Below are 21,604 nucleotides of genomic sequence, written 5' to 3' on the forward strand. Positions count from 1 at the left end.
GATCAATCCAATGTGAGCTAAAATTGAACTAGACAAAAATATCAGTAAACACAGGTATTTGAGTGCCATGGCCCTCAACTCTATCAGTTATCTATTTTTTCTATAAATGCAGCAATTCTCAGGGTTTGCCTAGAAAAAAATAGAGTTAAATCTAAGAAATCAATCTTTGCTTTTTGAAATTTTGTTTGTCATGTTCATTTCAGTGGTATTGCAAAGTGAAGGAATTAACCTCAACTTCAAACCCACGTCTTTGATCAAAGGTGCTCTCCAGAAGCCTGCAGGCATCCTCGGAGGCTGTACTTTCCAAAGGAGGCATTTTCCACCACAACTATGGGGTTTTCAAAATCATAAAGGATGTTTCATAGCTTTAAAAAAGATTAAGTGAAAGTCTCCCAAGAGTCTGCTTTACTCATGCCCTTCTTCCTACCCTCTCTCTTTGCTCCAGCTACATGATGCAAAAAGTAGAGCTGGTGTCTTGGTATCGCCAGCATTTTAGATGGTGCTGAAACATATGAAAAGTTCTAGATATGTAAAGACTGTATTTTACTCTTATTTTTAACTCATGAGAGTAATAAGTGAGTGGGTTAGAATTAAGTGATGTTACACTGAAGAGGGCATCTTTAATCCCAACTTTTATGTACAAAGCCATTACCTAGGTAAGCATCCTGTCCTTTCCATGGGAAATGTAAACTTGTCACATGTTACTTTCTTTGACTCTCTGCACCTTTTAAAAGAAAGTTTTCTTGGAGGGAGAAGGAGGAAAGTAATTTTAAAAACTTGTAGTTAATCTATCTGATTTTTTTTTGTCTTGGCCTGTATCTACATTGTAGCAATGATATATATATATATATATATATATATATATATATATATATATGTATGTATGTATGTATGTATGTATGTATGTATGTATGTATAGCTCTGGAGCAGTGATTAGGTCCCTTAAATGTAGTATTTCTATTTGGGATTTTTAGAGGAATGATTGGGCCTGGAGATATTAAGGGCAGCGTTTCCAGAACCGTAGGACTCTACCTTTCAAATTCTAGACTCCTTTGGAATGTGCAAGGTATTTGACTGCACAATATTAACTGTTAAACATGCTTACACATTATGACATGCTTACTGTCTGCTAGGATCTGTGCAAATACCTCACACTTATTTTATATTCACGATACTGGGTTTTTATTACCTCCATTTTACGGTAATGATCTGAGTCTGGAAAAGTGAAGTCTCCTTCTTTGTACCATTATTATTTTGCTTTGCTTTTTTGGGTAGTGTTACCAGTTCTTTGAGAATTTCTGACCATGTGTTTTAATTGTATCCAAATCCCTCCCCGTCTTCTTCTGACCCACCCCCTTCCCTACCCAACTTTGTGTCCTCTCTTAAACTCACAAAATCGAATTTGTTCTGCTCCTATACTCTTGGTTGTGTGGTCACCCACTGGAACATGGTTAGGAGCCACACCCTTAAAGGGAACTGACTCCCTTTTTCCAGAAGCTGTCACATGCCCAGAGGGCCTCAGCTAGGGGTGGGACTCTGTGTCTCCCCCCAGCTCCCTGCTAAGGGTTTTGTCTGTCTTGAGTTTGTGCAGGTTTTATGCATACTGTCACAACTGCTGTGTGCAGCCACCCTCAGTGTCCAGGAAACAGTGTTTCCTCATAGTCACCCACCACCTTGGTTCTTAAAGTCATTCCTGCCTCTTCCATAATGACCTTGAATATGATGCCGATATCCCATTTAGGGCTGAGAATGCTGCAGCCTGTAGCATGCAGTTCTTATGTTAAGCAACCATCTGCAGGGATTTAAGCCAGGCTTGTGGTATTCTTCCTTTTTTCATCACTAGATATAGTTGAGACTTGTGAGTTTCTGGTATCCTCTCAACCCCTGCTTTGTTTAGGACCAGCATAGCCTTTACACGCTGAGCCATCTACGGCAGCAATGGGCTCTGGTTGTGGCCTGAGCCCTCTAAGACTGCTGAGTATCTCTCCAACCTCCTCCGCCATGGGCTTGCATCCTGACTGCTAAATGAAATGTTGAGGCTGTAGGGAGCTAAGTCTAGCCGAGACTTGTGGAAAGGCAGCACAGATGGACTTACCTCCTACAGCTTTCGTTTCTTTTCTAACCACATTTCCTTTCTGAATTATTAACTGACTTTTCCTGTCTCTTCTTTAAAAGTATGCTGTTAGTTGAGAGTTAGGATAGTTGTGTTTCTTATTTGTTACAGTCTTCAAGCGGCGTATTTCTTGCTTCTTCAGGTAAAAGTCAAAACTCCTCTCCTTAGCATTATAGGTTCCTGCCACATCTTTCTCTCTATCTCCTGACATTTTCAACTTTCATGTTAGGTTCAAGTTTATCCATCTATTCACAGTCTCGTACAAGTGTGTGTGTGTGTGTGTGTGTGTGTGTGCGCGCGCGCGCGCGCGCATGTGTGAGTGCACGTCTTTAAATTCTTCTGCAAGTGCTAGGTTTTCTGTCTTCCCACCATATCCTGTCTACTTTCCAAACCTTTTATTTTATTGTTCAGAGTGCAGCTCATTTGCCCTCTGTTCTGTGAATTTCTCTCTGCATCATGGGGGAAGGAGACTCTCCTTTCTCTGGGCAGTTGAAGCATCACAGGAATGCCTTGCCAAAATGTGTTTCACCGAGTTTGACACATGCTCATTGGTTGTTCACTCCACCGGGCTATGAGCCATGGGAGAGTGATGACTTTGTCTCAGACCTCTTTGTGTCCCCTTGAATGTATTAATAGGCAAACTAGGAGCCAGAGAAGGTAAAACGACGTGCCCTGCTAACATGCAGCATGATCAGTAGCTTTCAGAATTTCTTGGAGCCGTAATTTTCTCACCCCTGAGATGAAGATCTTGGCTGTAACCTCTTGTGTCTGTTCCTCAGAGGACATTTAGCCAGTTAAACAGTGAGGAATTAAGGGATTGCTTATGGCAACTCCTTTGCGAAAAGCTTGCTTTTTTTTGTTAAAAATGTCATTTCAGTATGAGTCTCTCCAATGAGTGGTTTGGGCTGAGAGTAAAGATGCTGGCATCTCTGGAGACTGAAGTGTAGTGGAAAGGTCGCTGCTATAATAGGCAGGCCTCGGGAATTGTTTCAGGGCCACAGTATCCTGCACTGTCAGACTGGGAGGGACTGAAGAGATCGGTCATGGAGCTTCTTTAATAAAAACAGAGGATCTGGAGAGTTTATGCAACTTGTTCAAAGTCGTAAACTGGGCTGTCACAAAATGCAGCCTCTGACCAGGCAGAGTGGCAACACACCCATAACACTAGAAGGATGAGGCAGGGGAATCTTGAGTTCAAGGCCAGCCTGGGGTACATAGTGAGACCCTGCTTAAAGCTAAAAGAAACCCCACAAACTGGAAAATTTCACCTATAGTCTTAGATTTTTTTCATTATGTCTCATTAAACATATAATTTCCATAATTAAATCAATATTTTGGATAATATTGTCTGCTGAGCTGCGTGAGGAATGGAAGTATTGATGTTATTCTCTGAGCTTCTGTGTCACAGTTTGTTGTAGTTGGGTCCTTCTTTTTCTTCCCACCCTCAAGCTCCTGGAATAAGGACTCATGGGATGCAAAATATCACTTACAAATACCTTGGCCATATAGACGGGCTTTCTCTGACTAGTTCATAGCTTACAGTAACCCATTGCAATAATCTACATTCTGCCCCGTGGCTGGTTACCTCTGCTCAGGTACCTTGCACCTGTCCTCACAATTCTCTGCCACTCGAATCTCCCAGGCCTCTGGCTCTGTCCCAGAATCCTTTCTTCCCGCTGGGTGTCCCACCTCCTATTTCCCACCTAGGCTGTAAGTCATCATATATCCTTATTAACAGGTAGGGCATCCATGCTATACATAGGGCATCCATGCTATACACAGGGCATCCATGCTATACATAGGGCATCCATGCTATACATAGGGCATCCATGCTATACATAGGGCATCCATGCTATACATAGGGCATCCATATAATACATAGGGCATCCATGCTATACATAGGGCATCCATGCTATACATAGGGCATCCATGCTATACACAGGGCATCCATGCTATACACAGGGCATCCATGCTATACATAGGGCATCCATGCTATACATAGGGCATCCATGCTATACACAGGGCATCCATGCTATACACAGGGCATCCATACAATACATAGGGCATCCATGCTATACATAGGGCATCCATACTATACATATAGGGCATCCATGCTATACATAGGGCATCCATGCTATACATAGGGCATCCATGCTATACATAGGGCATCCATACTATACATATAGGGCATCCATGCTATACATAGGGCATCCATGCTATACATAGGGCATCCATGCTATACATATAGGGCATCCATGCTATACGTAGGGCATCCTCTCGCCAACAGTTGGTTCAGTTTAGTAAGCCTAATGACGTGTGGACTGCCTTAGTTTCTCTTTGTACTCATATTGGCTTGATCTCCATCTCCCAATGTGGTGTAAACATGCAAAAAAAATATCCTTCATTTATTGTTGTTCTGTTTTGTTCTGTTCATCAGAGAAGTGAAAGAAGAGTAAACAATAGGCAGACAAGATTTTACTAAATAATTCATGCTAAAAGATTTATTTTTATTTATTTTTTAGTTTTTGGTTTTCGAGACAAGGTCTCTCCGTGTTAGCCTTGGCTGTTCTGGACTTGCTTTGTAGACCAGGCTGGCCTCGAACTCACACGATCCATCTGCCTCTGCCTCCTGAGTGCTGGGATTAAACGAATGAGCCATTTTACCAAATGATGCATGCTAAAAGAGTTTTTTTTTAAAAGTTATACTCTGGCCACAGTTAATGAGGAGTCAAGTTTCACGTAAGATAAAATAAGCATGCACCAGATAAGAAAGTGGACAGTGTATGGACAAGCTTTGAAAGTCCTGATGCAAACTGTAACATCAATGGCAGGCATGGAGACTTGCAGTTGCTATAGGCTTTGTTTCTGTACAACTGGGCATGTTGCCTTTGTTATAATGGGTGAACCTGTTACCCAGCCTTAAAATATTCATACATGATATTATTTTTTTTCAGTTGCTGTGATGAAACACTCAGATTAAAAAGTAACAGGGGAGGAAAGAGTTTATTTGGCTTGTACTTCCAAGTCACAGCACATCACCGAGGGAAGTCGAGGCAGGAGCTCAAGCAGGGGCTTGCAGCAGCAACCATGGAGGAATCTATCTGTTGCCTCACTTGCACGCTTATGTTTAGTTACTTTTCTCCACACCCCAGGGCCACTGCTTTGGCAACTACCATAAAGGCCTGGTGCTTTATTTTTTTCTGAGTATTTGCTTATGCCAATACTTTAGATTGGACCAAGAAATCTTTATATCAGATAATTTCTGTCTTCTTTTATTAAAAAAATAGTTTTATTAAGTCTCTGAGAATTTCATACAACAGATTTGAACATATACACCCCCCCCCCGTTTCCTCCTGTTTCCACCCTCTCCACTTTATCATCCCCTCCCACCTAATTTTGAGATTTTTCCTTCACTCCCCCTTTCCCCACAAAGTGCAGGTCGTGTTGCCCATAGTCTTGGGATTGAAGTCTTCTTTGATGTGCAGTCATCCAATCAGAGATCACATCAGTAAAGGAAACTAGCTTGCCTTTGCCCAGTAGCCATGAAACGGACGCTAGTTCATCAGTGAGCAGTGAGACTTCCTGTCCACCTCCCTCACCCCACGCAGGGATTTTGTCTAGCTTGAGCCTGTGAAGGTCTCCTGCATGCTGTCATAATTGCTTTGAGTTCCTATGTCCACCTGCCCTGTTTCATCTGGAAAACACTGTTTCTTTGATGTTACAAACCACTTCTGGTTCTTAGAATCTTTTCAACCCTTCTTCCTCAAAGATCCATGAGCTTCGGGGGATAGTTCTGAGGCGACTGTGCTATCTGGAGCTGAGCACCCCACAGTCTCTCTTTTGTTCTCTGCGTGTTGACCAGTTGAGGGTCACTGTTCTAATCACAATCTCTTGCACGCAGGAAGTTCTCAAGGGAGTGTCGAGGGATGTGTTGAACTATGACTACAATGGTGACTTCTTAAGAGTCAGTTTAGTACTCTGTCCATTTAATAATAGTTTGTGTTGTGGGCTTTTTATAATGACCGTGACAGAGTACCTGGCTAAAGCGACTTAAGGGAGTAGGGTTCCATTAGGCATGCAGTTGCAGCAGGGTACCATGGCAGGGAAAGCATGGCAGCTGAAGATGCTCCTTTCCTGGTGCTAAGATCTTAATTAATGTATTCATGTCTGGCGAGAAATAGGAAGAGCTAGACATAGGTCAGGGTTACTGTTTGTCTTAAAGGATCCTTGCCCTCCAGTGACCAAAAGCCTCTGCGGCCTTCCAGAACAGCAACAGCAGCTCAGGACCAAATGCTCAAATACAGGAGCCTGTGCGCACATCTCACACCCAGACCGTGTGTCTTGTTTTCTTGTGCATGTGGGCACTGGCGGCATCTTCCTTTAACTAGATATTGCACATTTATTCCTAAGAGAGTAACCTTAATTTTTATAACAACAGAGTATAAATATTCCCATATTTTAATTATGTTTATTGTCAAACATTAAAAAAACATTTTCGGCCTGAAGTATAATGAAATGGTTTATTAGGAATTTTCACTTTTCTGATTGTTATTGAAGATGAGAATCTTCCTGTACATTTCTTATACTTAATTTTTTTTTTTTGCAACTAAGTGTTAAAATGACACTTGTTCATACGTTTGTTAATATTTTTCTATGAGATTATTTGATTTTTCCGTATTGAGCTTTATGGGTTTCTTATATATTTGGTAATAATTTCCCATCTGAGGTCAGAGCTAGAGTCACAGTCTCAAGGGCTTCTATTATTGGAATACCCTTTTAGGATTCTACCCAAAACTCAGGCTCATATACTTGACTTTCACTCTATTAATGGCCTCTGACTACGGCCTATCTTTCATTTAAGTTCAAATTGCATTGACATCTTTATTTTGGTTATTTTCTAGTTGTTGGTGCTCTGACCGATGCCTGTGTCATCTGGATCCCATACACTTATCCTATTTTAGTATGAGGATTATCTTTTAGCCTAGTTTGTCTTTTGGGTACCAAGAACATAATAAGGACTTTGGCTAATTCCCTTTCCATATTTCCATTTTCTAAATTACAGATGAATTCTGGGAAAAATCTCACTTCAGATTTTATTTTTTTGGCCAAAGGTTTTGCTACTTTAATAATTTTTGTATTTGAGGTGAAACTGAAGCTATGTTTCCACTGCCTATGCAAGAATGTTTTTATTTTTAGTTTTTTTTTTTTTTTCTGAAATATTTGAGCAGCTCCTATGCACCAGGTTTCCAATTCTGGCCAGTTCAGGTTTCCCCTGGGGCCGTGGCCTGAGGTCGGAGTCACAGTCTCATGGGCCTCTGTCCTTGGAATACCCCTTACAGATTCTACACACAGCTCCCGCTCATATACTTGGACTTTTACTTCTCTATTTCTGGCCTCTGACTACGGCCTGTCTTTCATTTACATTTAAATTGCACTGACATATTTATTGTAGTTCTTATCTAGTTGCTGGTGGTCTGAGCTGTGCCTCTCTCAGCCAGCTCTCATTTCGCTCGGAGCCCTGGGGAGGATGATTCATGATTCATGGCTCCGAGGAATCCTGGTGGGGTAGTGTCTTGGGTTCTGGTCTAAAGTTCTCTGCCTTTTTTTTCATGCTGACAGATTTAGCCCAGGAAAAGAATTAGCTGAGCCATTGGCAAGATACAGTAAATATTGTTCATATACACTTTAGCTCACACACTTTATATTTAAACTTTCATGAAATTCATGGGTGAAACTCCTTTATTACAAAGAAAAAGCATTCAAACATTGTCTTTCTTATGCAGGTGGAGAACTCTTTGGTAACTATTTGACAAATGTTTGGATTGATCCATATAAAAACATAGATCTATCTGTCTAGCTATTTATTCTTTAGTGATTCACGGCCACACCAGTTAGGGTCCTTGCTCTGTGAATGTGATCCTATTGGCCCAGTTTTGACTGCCTCTCCGCCTGGCACAGATATAAATGCAAAGGAGAGAAGGCTGTTGATCAGTTATCATCTTCAGCTGTCTCAAAAGTTTCCTGCACCACTGAATCAAATGGAAGTTTGGGGCAACGGCAACGTGCCCGACCTACATAAGACTTCCGGCAAAGTCTAAGCATGAACTGATTTTTGTAAACACCAGTTTTGCATGGCTTTCTGTAACAGGGACCTAGTGTCTTTTATGTCTTTGTTTCCTGTACGTACCCACAACACCCACAACACCCACAACACAACACCCACAACACCCACAACACCCACAACTTTTGTGTCATTATGACCATTCTGTCTGCTTATGCACTCGTTAAGACTGAAGTCTGGTTCATCTTCCTGATCCTTGAAAACTTAAGCGATGCTTCCCAAGTAATATCAGGTTTTTTCCCCAAACCTTTCTGCACCTCCTGAATTCAGGAGACTTTGGTAACCTGAAAAACTCCAAGCCTCACTGTATAAAGTGAGGCCCAAGGGTCCAGCTGATTTGGCGTCACACATTTACCATGAATGAAGCATTGGTTGGGGACGTGTGTGAGTGCCCACAACACAAGCATGAGGACCTGAGTTTGGATTGCCTGTATAAAAGTGTGGGCTAAGCAGTGCCTGTGTGTAGCATCAGCATCCATCTGATCCATCTGTGGATTTTTTTTTTTTGTCAGATAGCCTAGCTGAAACAATAGGTTTTAAGCTTAGGGAATAAAAGCAGCAGGTAAATAGTAATAGAGGATGTTTTCACGAGTGGGACCTGCCTTTCGTATTTATGTGCAAATAAATGTATATACACATACACATGTGCATACTCCCATATACCCTCTGCTCTCCAGAGAGGTAGAATTTCAGATCCCTGCCATGAACTGCTAGCATAGTCTGTACACTTTTTAAATAAAATCTTAATTTAGTCTTATTTATCAAAATAAATTATGGTTCTTTTCATTTTTAAATCTATACCCTACAAAATGAAGATGGCGGCTTCCTTCACTTGCCACAGCAGAATGTACCCTATGTTTGAGGACCGGGGCTCACAGGTCTGTGTTATGGATGGAAATGTGAGTGTCATTTCGATGTGTCAGGGAGAAAATCATAGCTAAGAAACAGTGGGCCTTGAGTTTACAGCGCCTGCTGTCCCCAACTGTTGCCCGACTCCACACAACATTTGCTGTCATCTCCCCAGTCCTGGTTGTGTTCAGGACTTGAAACAGAACACTCGTGTTGTTCTCGCGGTCTGATCCTACGACACCACACACTGTGTTAGCAGTCACATGAGCCCTGGCATTTGGCTTATTGTCACGGAACGGAGCGAATGTCCACCCATGACAGGTTCAGGACCTTGGCCTGATTAGCACTGACCTCCAAACCGCATTTGCTATGGCTGTGCTCCTTGTTAGGTAACGAGTGCTTAAGCACCCACTGCTTCCAATTATAATGAATTATTGGCAATATGGCCTCAGCCCTCCGGCATCTCGTGCGGTCTGAAGTGAGGAAATGAGCTGAAGAAGAGAGAACAAAATGCGGACAGAATTGGAAACGATGCAACGCGAAGGCCTGCAGGGCGGCTGTGTTGGGCCACACGCTGGCGGCGTCATTGCCGGACGTTCCGTTCCGGCATTCTCAGCATACTGATGGTGCCCTTCCACGCTGTCACTTTGTTGGGAATCGGGATATTTGGGGGTATGTTTGCTCATATAATCAAAAAGATTCTGAATATAGTTTTCTAGCACGAGTCTCCTAAAAAGGTCCTTAGAAATTCGTTCCTTAGGTTCATTACCCAGAAAAAAAGTCACGAGTTTCTCCGGCTGTATTGATTTTTCTCTACATTTTTACTGTATCTCAGTTGAAGTAAATTATTGTTGAAAAATAAGCCAAACATATTTATGAACAAGACCCACTCTTTGTTTTTAAAATACTTACTTATTTAGAATTTAGAGCCTCACACATGCAAGCCTTGTACCATTGAACTGCATTCAAGGCACCAGCTTCATTCTTTTTATAACAAGAGGGAAACTTCTTCATACAATAAACTTGGAAGAAAATATTCTCATACTATTTGGTGGAAAAGTTGAGGACTTGCCAGTATATTGCATATTTAAGAAAATGCCGTTTTTTGCTAAGCCTAGTTTTTATTTTTGACACTGGTTATTTGTAGCACTATCAAACCTTTGAGGCTGTAATTTCATCAACATGTTGCATTTTAAAATGATCTTATTTGGTAGGGATTTTTTTGTGACTAAGCTAAATAATTATATGATTTTGCCATGCTAGGGAACATTTGCAAATACATGTACTTTATTACAGTCCTAGGAAGGGCTTTCCTTTGCTTGCTTTGATTATAGCAAGGTTCCATTTTAAAAAGTGAAGAAATAAGATTTATTCCTACTTGGGCTGAGGAACTTCCTGGAATGCAGTGTGCCTTTTGGACAGTGCATGGTTATGGTGGTCTTGCTGCACCGCGAGCTTGTAAATAGAAATGGACATTTAAAAAAAGATGAACCATTTTGACATGTGGCTGGAAATCATTATTATGGGATATTTCAGAAGAGGCTCCAAAGCTGTTCACAGAAAGGCTCAGTGGATCAGTGTACCGACAAACAGAATCTGGGTGATGAGGAAGAATTTGAACGTAGATGACAATCCTGTATAAACCATACATGGGTGACGACGAATACAAACCTGTAGAAAACGCTGAGCGCAATTCTCATTTTTGTTGCCTCAGGTGATAAAAATAAAACAAAATAGAAGCCCGAAGACTGGCTAAACAAGGAAATAACGGTGTATAAAGTCTGCATCTCAACAAGGCCAGCTGCAGTGATTACTCAGAGGGCCCTGGCTCTGGCTGGACACGCCCCTGCAACAGCTAGCCAAGAAGCAAGCCACTGAACTGGCAAAATGAAATAGTACACTTCTAAAGTAGGAGAAACGATGCGTGCATGCACATGTGAGTGCGCGCGCGCGCACACACACACACACACACACACACACGCACACACACACACACATCACAATCATGGGAAACCGCCAAGACGTCAGCCAGCGGGCCCTAGAGTAATGATGTGTAGGATGTTTCCTAGAAGAACACTTCAATTCTCCTTTGACTTTGGTTTTGGTTTACAAGGAATCCGGGCCCTTCTGCTAAGTGACAATGCAGATAACGGATCTGATGTTAGTTCTGGCATCTCATGGCCATGTGACCAGGGCCTGCGAACCCCGCCCCCCACCCGTGGCGTCAGTGAAGAACGGTGGCAATATTGACTTCCTCATCAAGTGCCCAGAGGCGCCTACCAGACACAGCCAAGATGGCTCCAGGGCCTGCGGCACCACCGGGAAGTAGAAGCAGATGAACTGTGAAGCCGCCCAGCAGGCAGCTCCACAGCTGAGAGGAAGCAGCTGAGAAAGTTGGGTCAGGCTCAGGGGGTGACTGTAATCAGAAACCTGTGAGGAGAAGCATCATAGACGTGCTAGCCTTGGCAAAACCGATAATCGTGCTAGCCTCGGCAACACCGACTGTTTTTAAAAAAAAAAAAAAAAACGACGACGACGAAGCAATGCATGAAAAGCGTCAATGCCAAATGTTGCCGCCCCGCGGGAAGCGGGAGGAGGGGCTGGATTGAAGATGCAGGGGAAAGGTCATGTTTTAACCCAGCAACGGAAAGAGTTTGCTTTTCTCTTTAGTTTCAAGCATCATTTTCACCTCCATGCCCCTCGACATGTTATGTGTGGAAGATGCAACAGGACGCTGGCTTAACTCAGTGTTCCTACCTGCCCAGCTCAGTTCCCTCAAGGCTAAGAAAACGTTTTCTTTGCAAACTTAATTTTGGTTTTGTGAAATCATCAGGCCCTGGAAGGTGCTGGGTGCCCAGCATTGCTGGAGGTGTTATTTAGCCTGGGGCGGCCATTTGGGCGGAGTATATTGTGTTAATAAGGAACAACTTGGTGGATAGAATTTCATGGAAATTATTTAGCTTCACCCAGAGGAAAATCCTGCGTTTTGTGACTATATCCTACCCATAGAACCCAGATACCCCAAATTAATGCCATGGTACTCATGGAGAATAGGACAGTATGCTCTGATGAGCAGGATGAAGAAAATAGCGCAAAGCATGTGCCTGCTTTCCAGAGTGTCTACACCTCATGTAGGTGCCATCGTTTGATGATACTATCTTACTGAACAATTACTATAACAATGATAAAATTTCTCCTATCCACCATCTGAATGCTTGCTATGGTGTTCAGCTTACATAGCAATAAGCATCTTGCATGTATTATTTTACTTAAGTCTTATGGCAATCTATACAGTAGATATTATTGTTTCCTTGTTTTAGATGAGGAAGCCTTATTTCAAAGATAAACCCCTCTAAACTGTACCCTCAGTTGTGGAATAACAGTTTTCAGACTGATGTACTCATTTATATGGAGTAGGTGTGAGGAAACGGGAGTTAATCACTCAAACCTAGAAGGTGCACTTTAAAATAACCGCGGACACGAGTTTTGTAACAGGCATATTTATTGTCTTGTGCCAGCTGTTTATGGATTTCATGCTAAGGTGTGGATTTCATGCTAAGGTATGGATTTCATGCTAAAGTATGGATGCATGTGCTACAAGAGTAAATTATTGATTGAACTGCTCTTCCTTTAAAGTCCAAGGTGGTGGCCGTTCCGTTGCCCGTCACAGGAAAGGAGCTTTCTTTGTTGAGGGTCACTCTGCTTTGTCTCTGAGCAGTGATTGGTTCACAGTCACGTGGTGATTGGTTTAGATGGATTTGCTAAATCTCATAAAGAGCTGGAGACCACCCCAAGGGCGTTGTGCCTCATCATGCTGAACCGCAGGAAGAGCCGGGAGGGTAGACACTTGAGGCTTAGCGAGCCTAGGCAAGGAGTTCAAGGTCAGACAGCTCGGAACTGGAGAGCTGGGGTGTACATGCACTTCGTCTGTCTTCAGAATCCGAGCTGGTCTCACATGCTCAGCTGCCTCTCTGTGGTCAGATTCCCTTTTCTGATTTTTGCATTAACTGTTTTTTATTATGTGTCCGTTCATTTCTCAGATGAGTTATTTAATTTTTTTCTTTATAGGTTTTCTTGAATAGATAAAGTGACCTGCTGTTACCTTTATACAATTAAAACAGAAGGAAGAACACCCTTCATCTCACAATTCTTTTACGATTTCAGATAGTCTGTAAACTGAATGTGATTTTAGTTACTCCTAGGATTTTTCTCAGCCATGCTTTGGTGAGGGCTAATGGATTTTCATTTGTGTATTTTAGGACTCCTGCACTGTTTAAAGAAACAGCCTCTGTCCCGAGTCTAGCTCATGTGTATACAAACATTCGCATACACTGAATATGTGCTTTGTATTCAAATCACTTTGCTTTTCAGTTTCCCCTGGATGTGTGATGAATTAGGGCCCACACTTAGCTGCTACAGAGGCAAGGCACCAGCTCCCCAACTGTTTGGGAAAGCAGAGGGCCTGAGGTCACCAGAGGGCCTGCTCTTCCTGTTTCTGCCCTGCACCCTATGATAATCTCCCTGTTTCTATGCTCAGTGCCTAGTGGTGACACCTCCCATCACATCTCAAGGGACCAAGGGGACAAAAAGGTGAGGTCAGGCAATTTCTCTTTAAATACATCCTCCATGACCTATACTCCTTTGGTCAAAGTCTGATTAGGTGGCTATGCCTATTCAGCTGCAAGAGAGTCTGGGAAATGAGGGATCTGGCTCGAGGCATTTGTCACTCTCCCGGAGCTGTTTACCTAAAGGGACAGGAGGAGGGTGAGCGGGAAGTTAGTTAACAGTTTCTGGCACAGTTTGGCCCTCTAGCATCCAAGCGCCACTTCCTGCCTGTCGTCTCATATAGAGGGTCTGCTCACTCTTCCTTTCAGTGGAAATAGACAAAAGTTTTTCCTACTTGGTTCCTGTAGCTGAGATGTCTGGTGGGTGGTCTCACCTCTCTACCCGTCATACATGGCCCCAGGTACTAAATGTAATGACGCTTTACTTGGCAGGAAACTCCCATTTGGAAAGGGAGAATAGGAAGCTAAGCACAGAAGAGACTGGGCAGGAACTGTTGAGCATTTTTCCTTACAGCTTTTTGGCCATGCTGAACTTGCTCTCTCGACTTGCTCACTGGCTGTTAACTCACTTGTTCATTGCTCTTTGTGGCTCTATGTTTTCTAGTCACATGTATGGTGGAAGTTTCAAAGCACGGCCTCCTTGCAAGTCATCCATTTTATAGCCTGCTTTTTGAGAACTTGGGGCTTGGTGTCGTGACGGTAGCTCTGTCAGCCACGCTTTTGCTTTCTTCATGATGTAATATCCTGTCTATTTGCATCCAATATGTTTCATGTGAGTCAAACCTTGGCTGTGGATGTTAAGCCTGTAGATTACAAGTGTTGGTATATTTATTTGCTTTCGTGCACTGCCTACTTCAAACGGTGTTCCCCAGCTTAAAAGTTTCCATCCAACTTCACATCATCTTTTGATTGAACTGTTTTGTGTAGCGGAGCTATGCCTGTTCCAGCTGAGTGTTTGTGGTTGGGCTAGCCCCCCTAGGGCATTCCAAGAAGATTTCCCCCCATAGAGAGTTCATGAAGTAGGCCCTGCATTACAGCCTCTTATTTTACACTCTTCGGGGGAGCAGACTCAGCAGCAGCTGGCCTTTTAGCAGTCACTTGTTGATGGAGCAAATAGGAAACAGTGCGGTTCTGCGTCCCGTAGCATCTGTGTTCTGGACATCTATGACCTGGCCTCTTAGCCAGCACTAGACAAGTTTGGCTTTGTTATGGAGGTACCCCACTGTCCAGAGAATGTAGGACTGCTGGGGCTTAGGGGTGATGTGGATTAAACAGGAGACAAGCTTATTTTTCTCCTAATGGCCTCCAGTTGAGCGACTACACAGCTAGGGGTCAGGGCTTCAGCTTGGCAGCGTCCGTTAGAGATCGGGTTCCCTTTGCTTGTTTCTGTCTTGGTCCTGAGAACACCTCTCAGCTGCCTGTCACCATTGTGCCCACTTTCCAGCTGGCAGGAGCTAAGGGAGCGGGTGAAGAGTTGGGGGGTAAGTGACACCCGTAGGAGAACATAACATGGTTTATACGGATCTCCCCTGACTGTAATTCACCAGCCAAAATAAATGGTTAGTCACCCTAGGTGAAGGACTTCCAGAAGCAAGGAGGAGGCTCTGGTCAGCTGAGCCTGTGTGTGAACACAGTTCATAGGATTCTGTTGAAAGAATGAAATGTGTACGACGGAAGATCAGAGAGGCTCTACTGTAACGCTGCTGGTTAGAAAATAAGCTTAGAGTGTAGATACAAGTGAGTATATATAGCACTTGACTCTTTCTGCTTCTGGGTGCCCCATATTTGACCACGTCCCCTGGAGGGGGAGGCCTGGTAGCACTCAGAGGAAGGACAGCAGGCTACCAAGAAGAGACTTGATACCCTATGAGCATATACAGGGGGAGGAAGTCCCCCTCAGGAACAGTCATAGGGGAGAGGAGTAAGGGGAAAATGGGAGGGAGGGAGGAATGGGAGGATACAAGGGATAGGATAACCATTGAGATGTAATATGAATAAATTAATAAAATAAAAAAATGAATAAAAAAAGAAAAAAAAAGAAAAAAAGAAAGGAAGGAAGGAAAGAAAAGAAAAGAAAAGAAAAGAAGCTTAGAGCATGATTGGCTTCCTGGCAGGCCTTTAGCACCATCTTCTTCATAAGGAACCTATCCATAATGGAAAGTGATAAGAAGGAAAAATGTCCTATTACCCTAGCCTGTTACTTGTTCAGTGTTCTCTGTCCCTCTCTGTCTCCTCCCCGCCTGTCTCTCTTCTTTCTCCCTGTTTGTCTCTGTCTCTGTTTCTCTCTGTGTCTCTGTCTTTTGTCTGTCTGTCTTTCTGTCTGTGTTTGTGTCTGTCTCTGTCTCTGCCTCTCTCTCTCTCTCTCTCTCTCTCACTCTCCATCTCTCTCTCTCTCTCTCTCTCTCTCTCTCTCTCTCTCTCTCTCTTGTATGTGTTCCTGTAAGGACAATGTGAACTGAGTTTTAAGGAAAACTATCAGGACAAGTGACCAACTGTTTTCAGTGTGAATATGCATTTCTTTTTTTCACTTCCTTTCAGCCAGCCCCATTGTAACTCCATCACAGGAACTTACATCCCTCTCTGGAAAGGTGTTGCTGTAACTAATTTCAAACAGGATGATTTAGACACTGTTCACTTTTTCTTAATACTGACCTTATTGGCAGCCCTGAAGGGAATACAGCTTAGGAAGGCTACGTGTGAAAGCAAGCACTTCATCCCAGTGAGTAAAGATGGGAAAAAGCAGTGAGCTATCAACTGGCTCACGTAGACTAAATTCTTCTTACTTCCCTAGACGCTCAATCTATGAACAGAACTGCTTTTCAGGGTTATCCTGGGGAATAAGGCTTATTCAGATTGGGAAAAGGAGGAAGCGCCAATGCGCTACTGCACCTGGAGAAGCGTGTCACGTCACGTTGAGGAGTGCAGTTGGAAATTACTCATGTGTATTGTTTTCTGACACTGCACGTCCATCTGGACCAGGGATGTTTCCTTCAATCCTGGCAGCTCTGTTACCATTCTTCACACATGAATGTCAAAGGGGGATGGGAGCACGTGCCTCTGGCTCTTTCTCAGCCCACTGAGGCAGCAGATAGTGGAAGTCGAATGTTCTGGCATTGGTCTCATCCTAACCTTGACGTTGTTGCTTCCCCTCCATTCCCAGGAAGATTTTCTTGGTCGGTTTTGTGCTGCTCCCTTCTTGCAGCTGGAGCCGTTGTTCCTCTGGGACTTTCCTGGCATTCCCACAGCCTTTGCTTCTTGTATTTCTTTGCTTCTGAGGAAGGCTACTACAGCTCAGCCGGATTGTGAGCCTGGCTTTCAGGCTCCTGTCTTCCTTCCCTCCTTCTGTATAAATGTTTACGAGTGCCTGCTCTCTCTTCAGCCCAAATCACTGTGTGGCTTAAAGTAAGTAACCCACCAAAAGCACCGCGTTGCTTTGTGGCTGCAAGTTCTGTTTCCAGAATGGAATCTGAATCTTGCATTCCACAGTACAATTTAGCCATTCGCTTAAATGAGTAACTTTAATTAGCTTCAGTTAAAGCATCCATCTCTATCTCCTTCCACTCTTCAAAGAAAGACTTGGCTTGGAGGAAAGCAAGCCTTGCTTATCCCCTGGATTTGAAAAGTCTTCTGTCTCATGCTTCAAACCTCCAGGGAGTTGGAGAATCCTACCAGCTTTCTTAGCTGAGGAAATTGGTCCCTAACTGTGAAGTTGGTCCTAAGGCATGTTGTTTCTGAAGGGCAAGTTTTTTTTTTCAGAAGCCTAAAAATCATATTACAAATAAGGCTCTCCCACAGGAATCCAGTCCAACCTATGGTTCTAGATTCTGGCTAGTTCTTACTTGATGCATGTCCATGAATGTTGCTTTGCTTTTGACCTTAAGGCAGAACAGACCCAGACTGTTACCCCTGACTCCACCAACAACAATACCGTCTAGTGCTCTTCCAATCTGAATACTTTTAGCCGTCTGAAGACACATTTTTATTCATTTGCCTTTTTGTAGTGCTGGTTTTTATGACCTAGAAATTCCTGGCATGTTCATTTTTAACTCTGTGGCTTAACCTCTGTGTGTGCCATTATGGAAATCAATCTTTTGAAGTCATAAGTATGCTGCAGAGACCCATCACCAAGCGTTTATATGAATGATTTAGAATGGGGCTAAATAATTACATTTTGTGGCCAAAAGACTTAGCTTAGAAGTTAGAAGAATAAACCTTTTTGGCATTTCTTAAATATATATTAGTGTTATGCATCTTAATATAAATTTAACAATGTAAAGTCATTTCAGTAGCATACTGGAAGACTGAGAGAATCTGCCGACACCCACATTTAACTAAATTTGGCTCCTTAGGTATTAGGAAAGTAGCTGGTTAAATTTAAGTATGATTATCTGAGCCATTGACTGTACAGGACATTAAGAAGGATAGTGTTCTCACCCCTAGTGCCTCGAATATATTCACCAAGATCTACTTTCCAAATATGTCCCCCATCCCTGAAAAGTAGTAGGAATGGCATGGACAGGAACCCTGCTCTCATGGGTGGTTGTGCCATTATTTATTGAGCATCATTTACATAACTTACGATCTCTTTCCATAGCACCGAGCTATGATTTCTAACTCTACCCATAGAAGATCAACCAGGATGTGTGCCATTGTCAACCTGTCCACTGCCTGCAAGTGCCAATATGAGAAACTGGTGGGTCTAGCAAGCGGTCTGGACGTAGGGGAGGTCACATGGGGCAGCTGTGAGTGAATGGGAGAGAGCCAAGGCAGGGTGCAGTGCAGTGCTCAGCTTGTATCAGGTAAAACAAATTTCCACATAATCTCTATCCAATCACCAATTTCTGTGATGCTAATCTCATGGTGCACCGTCTCTTGCGTTGTTCTAAGTACTTGTGTGACAGTTTGCAGTCTAAGAAAGTCCTCTACTTGCTGTCACTTAGCATTGGAGACTACCCATTTCGAGATATTTTCTTGAGAGAAGATAGGAAAATACATTTTAGTTCACTGTACCCTTCTTGAACCAATTTATCTTGAAGTTGAGTGTCCAGGAGGGATTCTGAGGGCCTTCTCTTTCCAAAAGGGTCAAGGTTGATCTTTCTAAGAGGCTCTGCGCTGGCTCTTAGGGAAATGTCCTGCTGGTTGTTCTTTCTGGCTTTGCTTCATATTCTAGGCAGCCTAGCTTTAGTCCAGCAGCTACAGGCTCCGCCCCCTCAGCACTCCCCAGCATAGCCTTTGCAGATTACTTTCCGACTGTGCTTTTAATTGTTTTTCTGCTATGTGACTTGATAATCTTCCCTTTCCTGGTTATGGGATGCTACCATTTGTCACATATTCTTTTTATTATGCAACCCATTGAAGTTTATTCTAAATCTCCAGGTATATTTATATGTTATTTACATGGTGTTGTTTGATGCCCTTGTTTATTTTCCCTAGCGGGATTGTACATTTTTGTTGGAGGGTGGCAGATGTGCCTTTTCTTTGCATTCTTCCGCAGAGACCTTCACACTGACAATTTGAATAATCAAAAATATTTATGAAATAATGAATACAATGTTGATTATTTATTCAATTGTCTGCAATTTTTGTTGTCAACTTCAGCTGTAGTGAGCCAGTTAAGATTTGTTCTTTGTTTGAAATTAGCTGAGGATAATATGCTCATTGATTGATTGTTTTCTTACTTTCTTTTGACATTGAGGCAATTTGCCTCTATTCAATAATTCTCTACTCTTAATAAATGTCAAATCCTGAGGTAGACGTACAGACCTTGTAACTCAGCATTTAGGAGAGGCCAGGGCAGAACAATTTCATGAGCCCAGGAGTTCTTAGACCAGATTATGCAACAAAGTAAGAGAATATTAAAAAAAAAAAAAAAGAAAGAAAAGAAAAGAAAAGAAAAAATATACAGCTGTTGCAAAGAACATCCAGACTCTTAAGGAAAGACAGCAAAGTTGACCTAAACAAAGAGATATACTCGCCAACTGGCAGACAATGCTCAGAGAAGAGAAAACTAATTTGTATCCACCTGTCAGACACAGAGAGATCCTACATCATAAGGGTTGACTCTTGATAATTCTTGTGTAGGGTGTTGGGGTTTTTTTTCTTTTTAAAGTAGTGGTGAAATGAAAGATATTTAAAAAGAATGTTCGTAAAAATGAGTATAAAAATAAGGCCCTTGAATTTGTTGTGTTGCTCAAAACTTGTTTTCTGTTGAGTTAGATGCTAAGTGCTGTGTGGTGCTTTCAAAGTCACTGTGATAAATTATTAAGTATTTGTAATTTATTACGCACACCGGAGAATAATATATTGCAGTGTGAGCTGATGTCACTAAACAGCGCTGGCTAGAGCGCTGTCTGGATCCTGGGTGAGATTGTCTGAGGAACCAGTGGACTCATTAGTAACTCGCATTGCAGGAGGAGACCTGCTCCCTCCCTACGAGGGTTTGCTTTTCAATTGCAGATAGCAAACTGCAGAATTCTGAGCATGTGTTTCCATTATTCGAGTGTCTTAGTGCAACCTCTCTTTTCAACAGTGCTTAGAACAATTGGCCAATGTTTTTTTTAAAAAATTAATTGATTAATTAATTTTAGTAACTAAATAAATGAGAGACTTCAGTCCTTCTATTTAAACTAGATGTTTCCTGGAGATTCACTGAATATATGTTTGGCCTTTTGGCTTTATCCGTGGCTGGCATGAAATAGTAGTGATTGCTTTTGTTTGTAAACCTAGTTACAAGCTATATTTTCTGTTATGTGTAGTGTGATTTTATGAAGAATAATTCAAACTAAACGTGCAACAGCATGCTTTGGGTAAGGATTAATTCATAAAGCCCGCAGACATTACCATTTTTCATCACATCTTTGTAACTAGAGTGTTTTCTTCAGCTGAAATAAAGGACATTGTTGGATCTGTATGTGGAGGAGAAGAAGAAGAAGAAGAAGCCCTCTTACCTTTTCTTTCTATTGATTACAGGATGCCCTGCCCTGTGTGTGGTTTATTAGTTCTATTGTGCCTTACAGAATTTTAATTTATTTCACATTACTCCTAAAGAGACATTTTTATTAGTATATATTTTAATTAATGCTTTCTTCTTGGGTGTTCTCTATTTTATCTCCCCCAAATGCATTCAGAATCAGTTTTAATTATAGGCAAATTATTTCACCACCTTTGAGATCTTTCTTTAAGGGGTTTTAAAGTTTCTGTGCAGCCACACCAAGCAGTGAAGCTCACTGGAGAGGGAGAAAGAGAAAGGGGGGGGGTATGGAAAGGAAAGAAGGGGAAAGGGGGGGAAGGAGGGAAGAAAGGGAAGAGGTGTGTTAATGCTGGGTGGAAGGACATATGAGGAGCTGGGTTGCTACTAAGTGTGTACAAACACTGGGTACTGCATTATATGTATCAGACACGCCATTCTGTTCAAAGGTAGCTAATACTACTGTTATTCCCGCTAAACTGAGGAGGAAGCTGATTTAAAGAAGTCATATAGGTTTAGGATGGCAAAATGGCTAGTAAGTCAACATCGGCCTCTGCGCATAGTCTGTCTCTTAAAGGCTGTTGTCCCCTAAAGGCCCTTGCTCCCCCCATCTATCTAGCCTGAATCACTATGTGCTTTGCTTCAGGGAACCATATTTAATTTAGGTGAGGACGGGAGGACAGTTCCTTCCTTATTGTCTCTGTAAGTGAGAAGTTTCATATTTAAATTTTATATTATTGTTAAATAAGATAAGTGAAAGTACATAAAAATGCATCAATCATAAAAGTATTATTTAATTACCTCTCACATAGGTAAACATGTCTGTTAAAGTTCTATTTACCTCATTATTTTATTTTCACATTTTTCCCCCCCAGAGCTGAGGACCTAACCCAGGGCCTTGCACTGGTTAGGCAAACCCTCTACCACTGAGCTAAATCCCCAATCCTTATTTTTACATTTTAATTAAAATATAATAACACCACATCCTC

General features: G+C 42.3%; 1 protein-coding gene across 8 annotated transcripts in view; it reads left to right on the forward strand.

Moving 5' to 3' along the window:
* The window catches only part of GRM8 (glutamate metabotropic receptor 8), an 855,522-nt gene that overhangs the window by 359,086 nt on the left and 474,832 nt on the right, over positions 1–21,604 (forward strand). The gene's annotated exons all lie outside the window — the stretch shown is intronic.

Source organism: Acomys minous, assembly GCF_964271855.1.
Source record: "Acomys minous genome assembly, chromosome: 6".
Lineage (NCBI taxonomy): Eukaryota > Metazoa > Chordata > Mammalia > Rodentia > Muridae > Acomys > Acomys minous.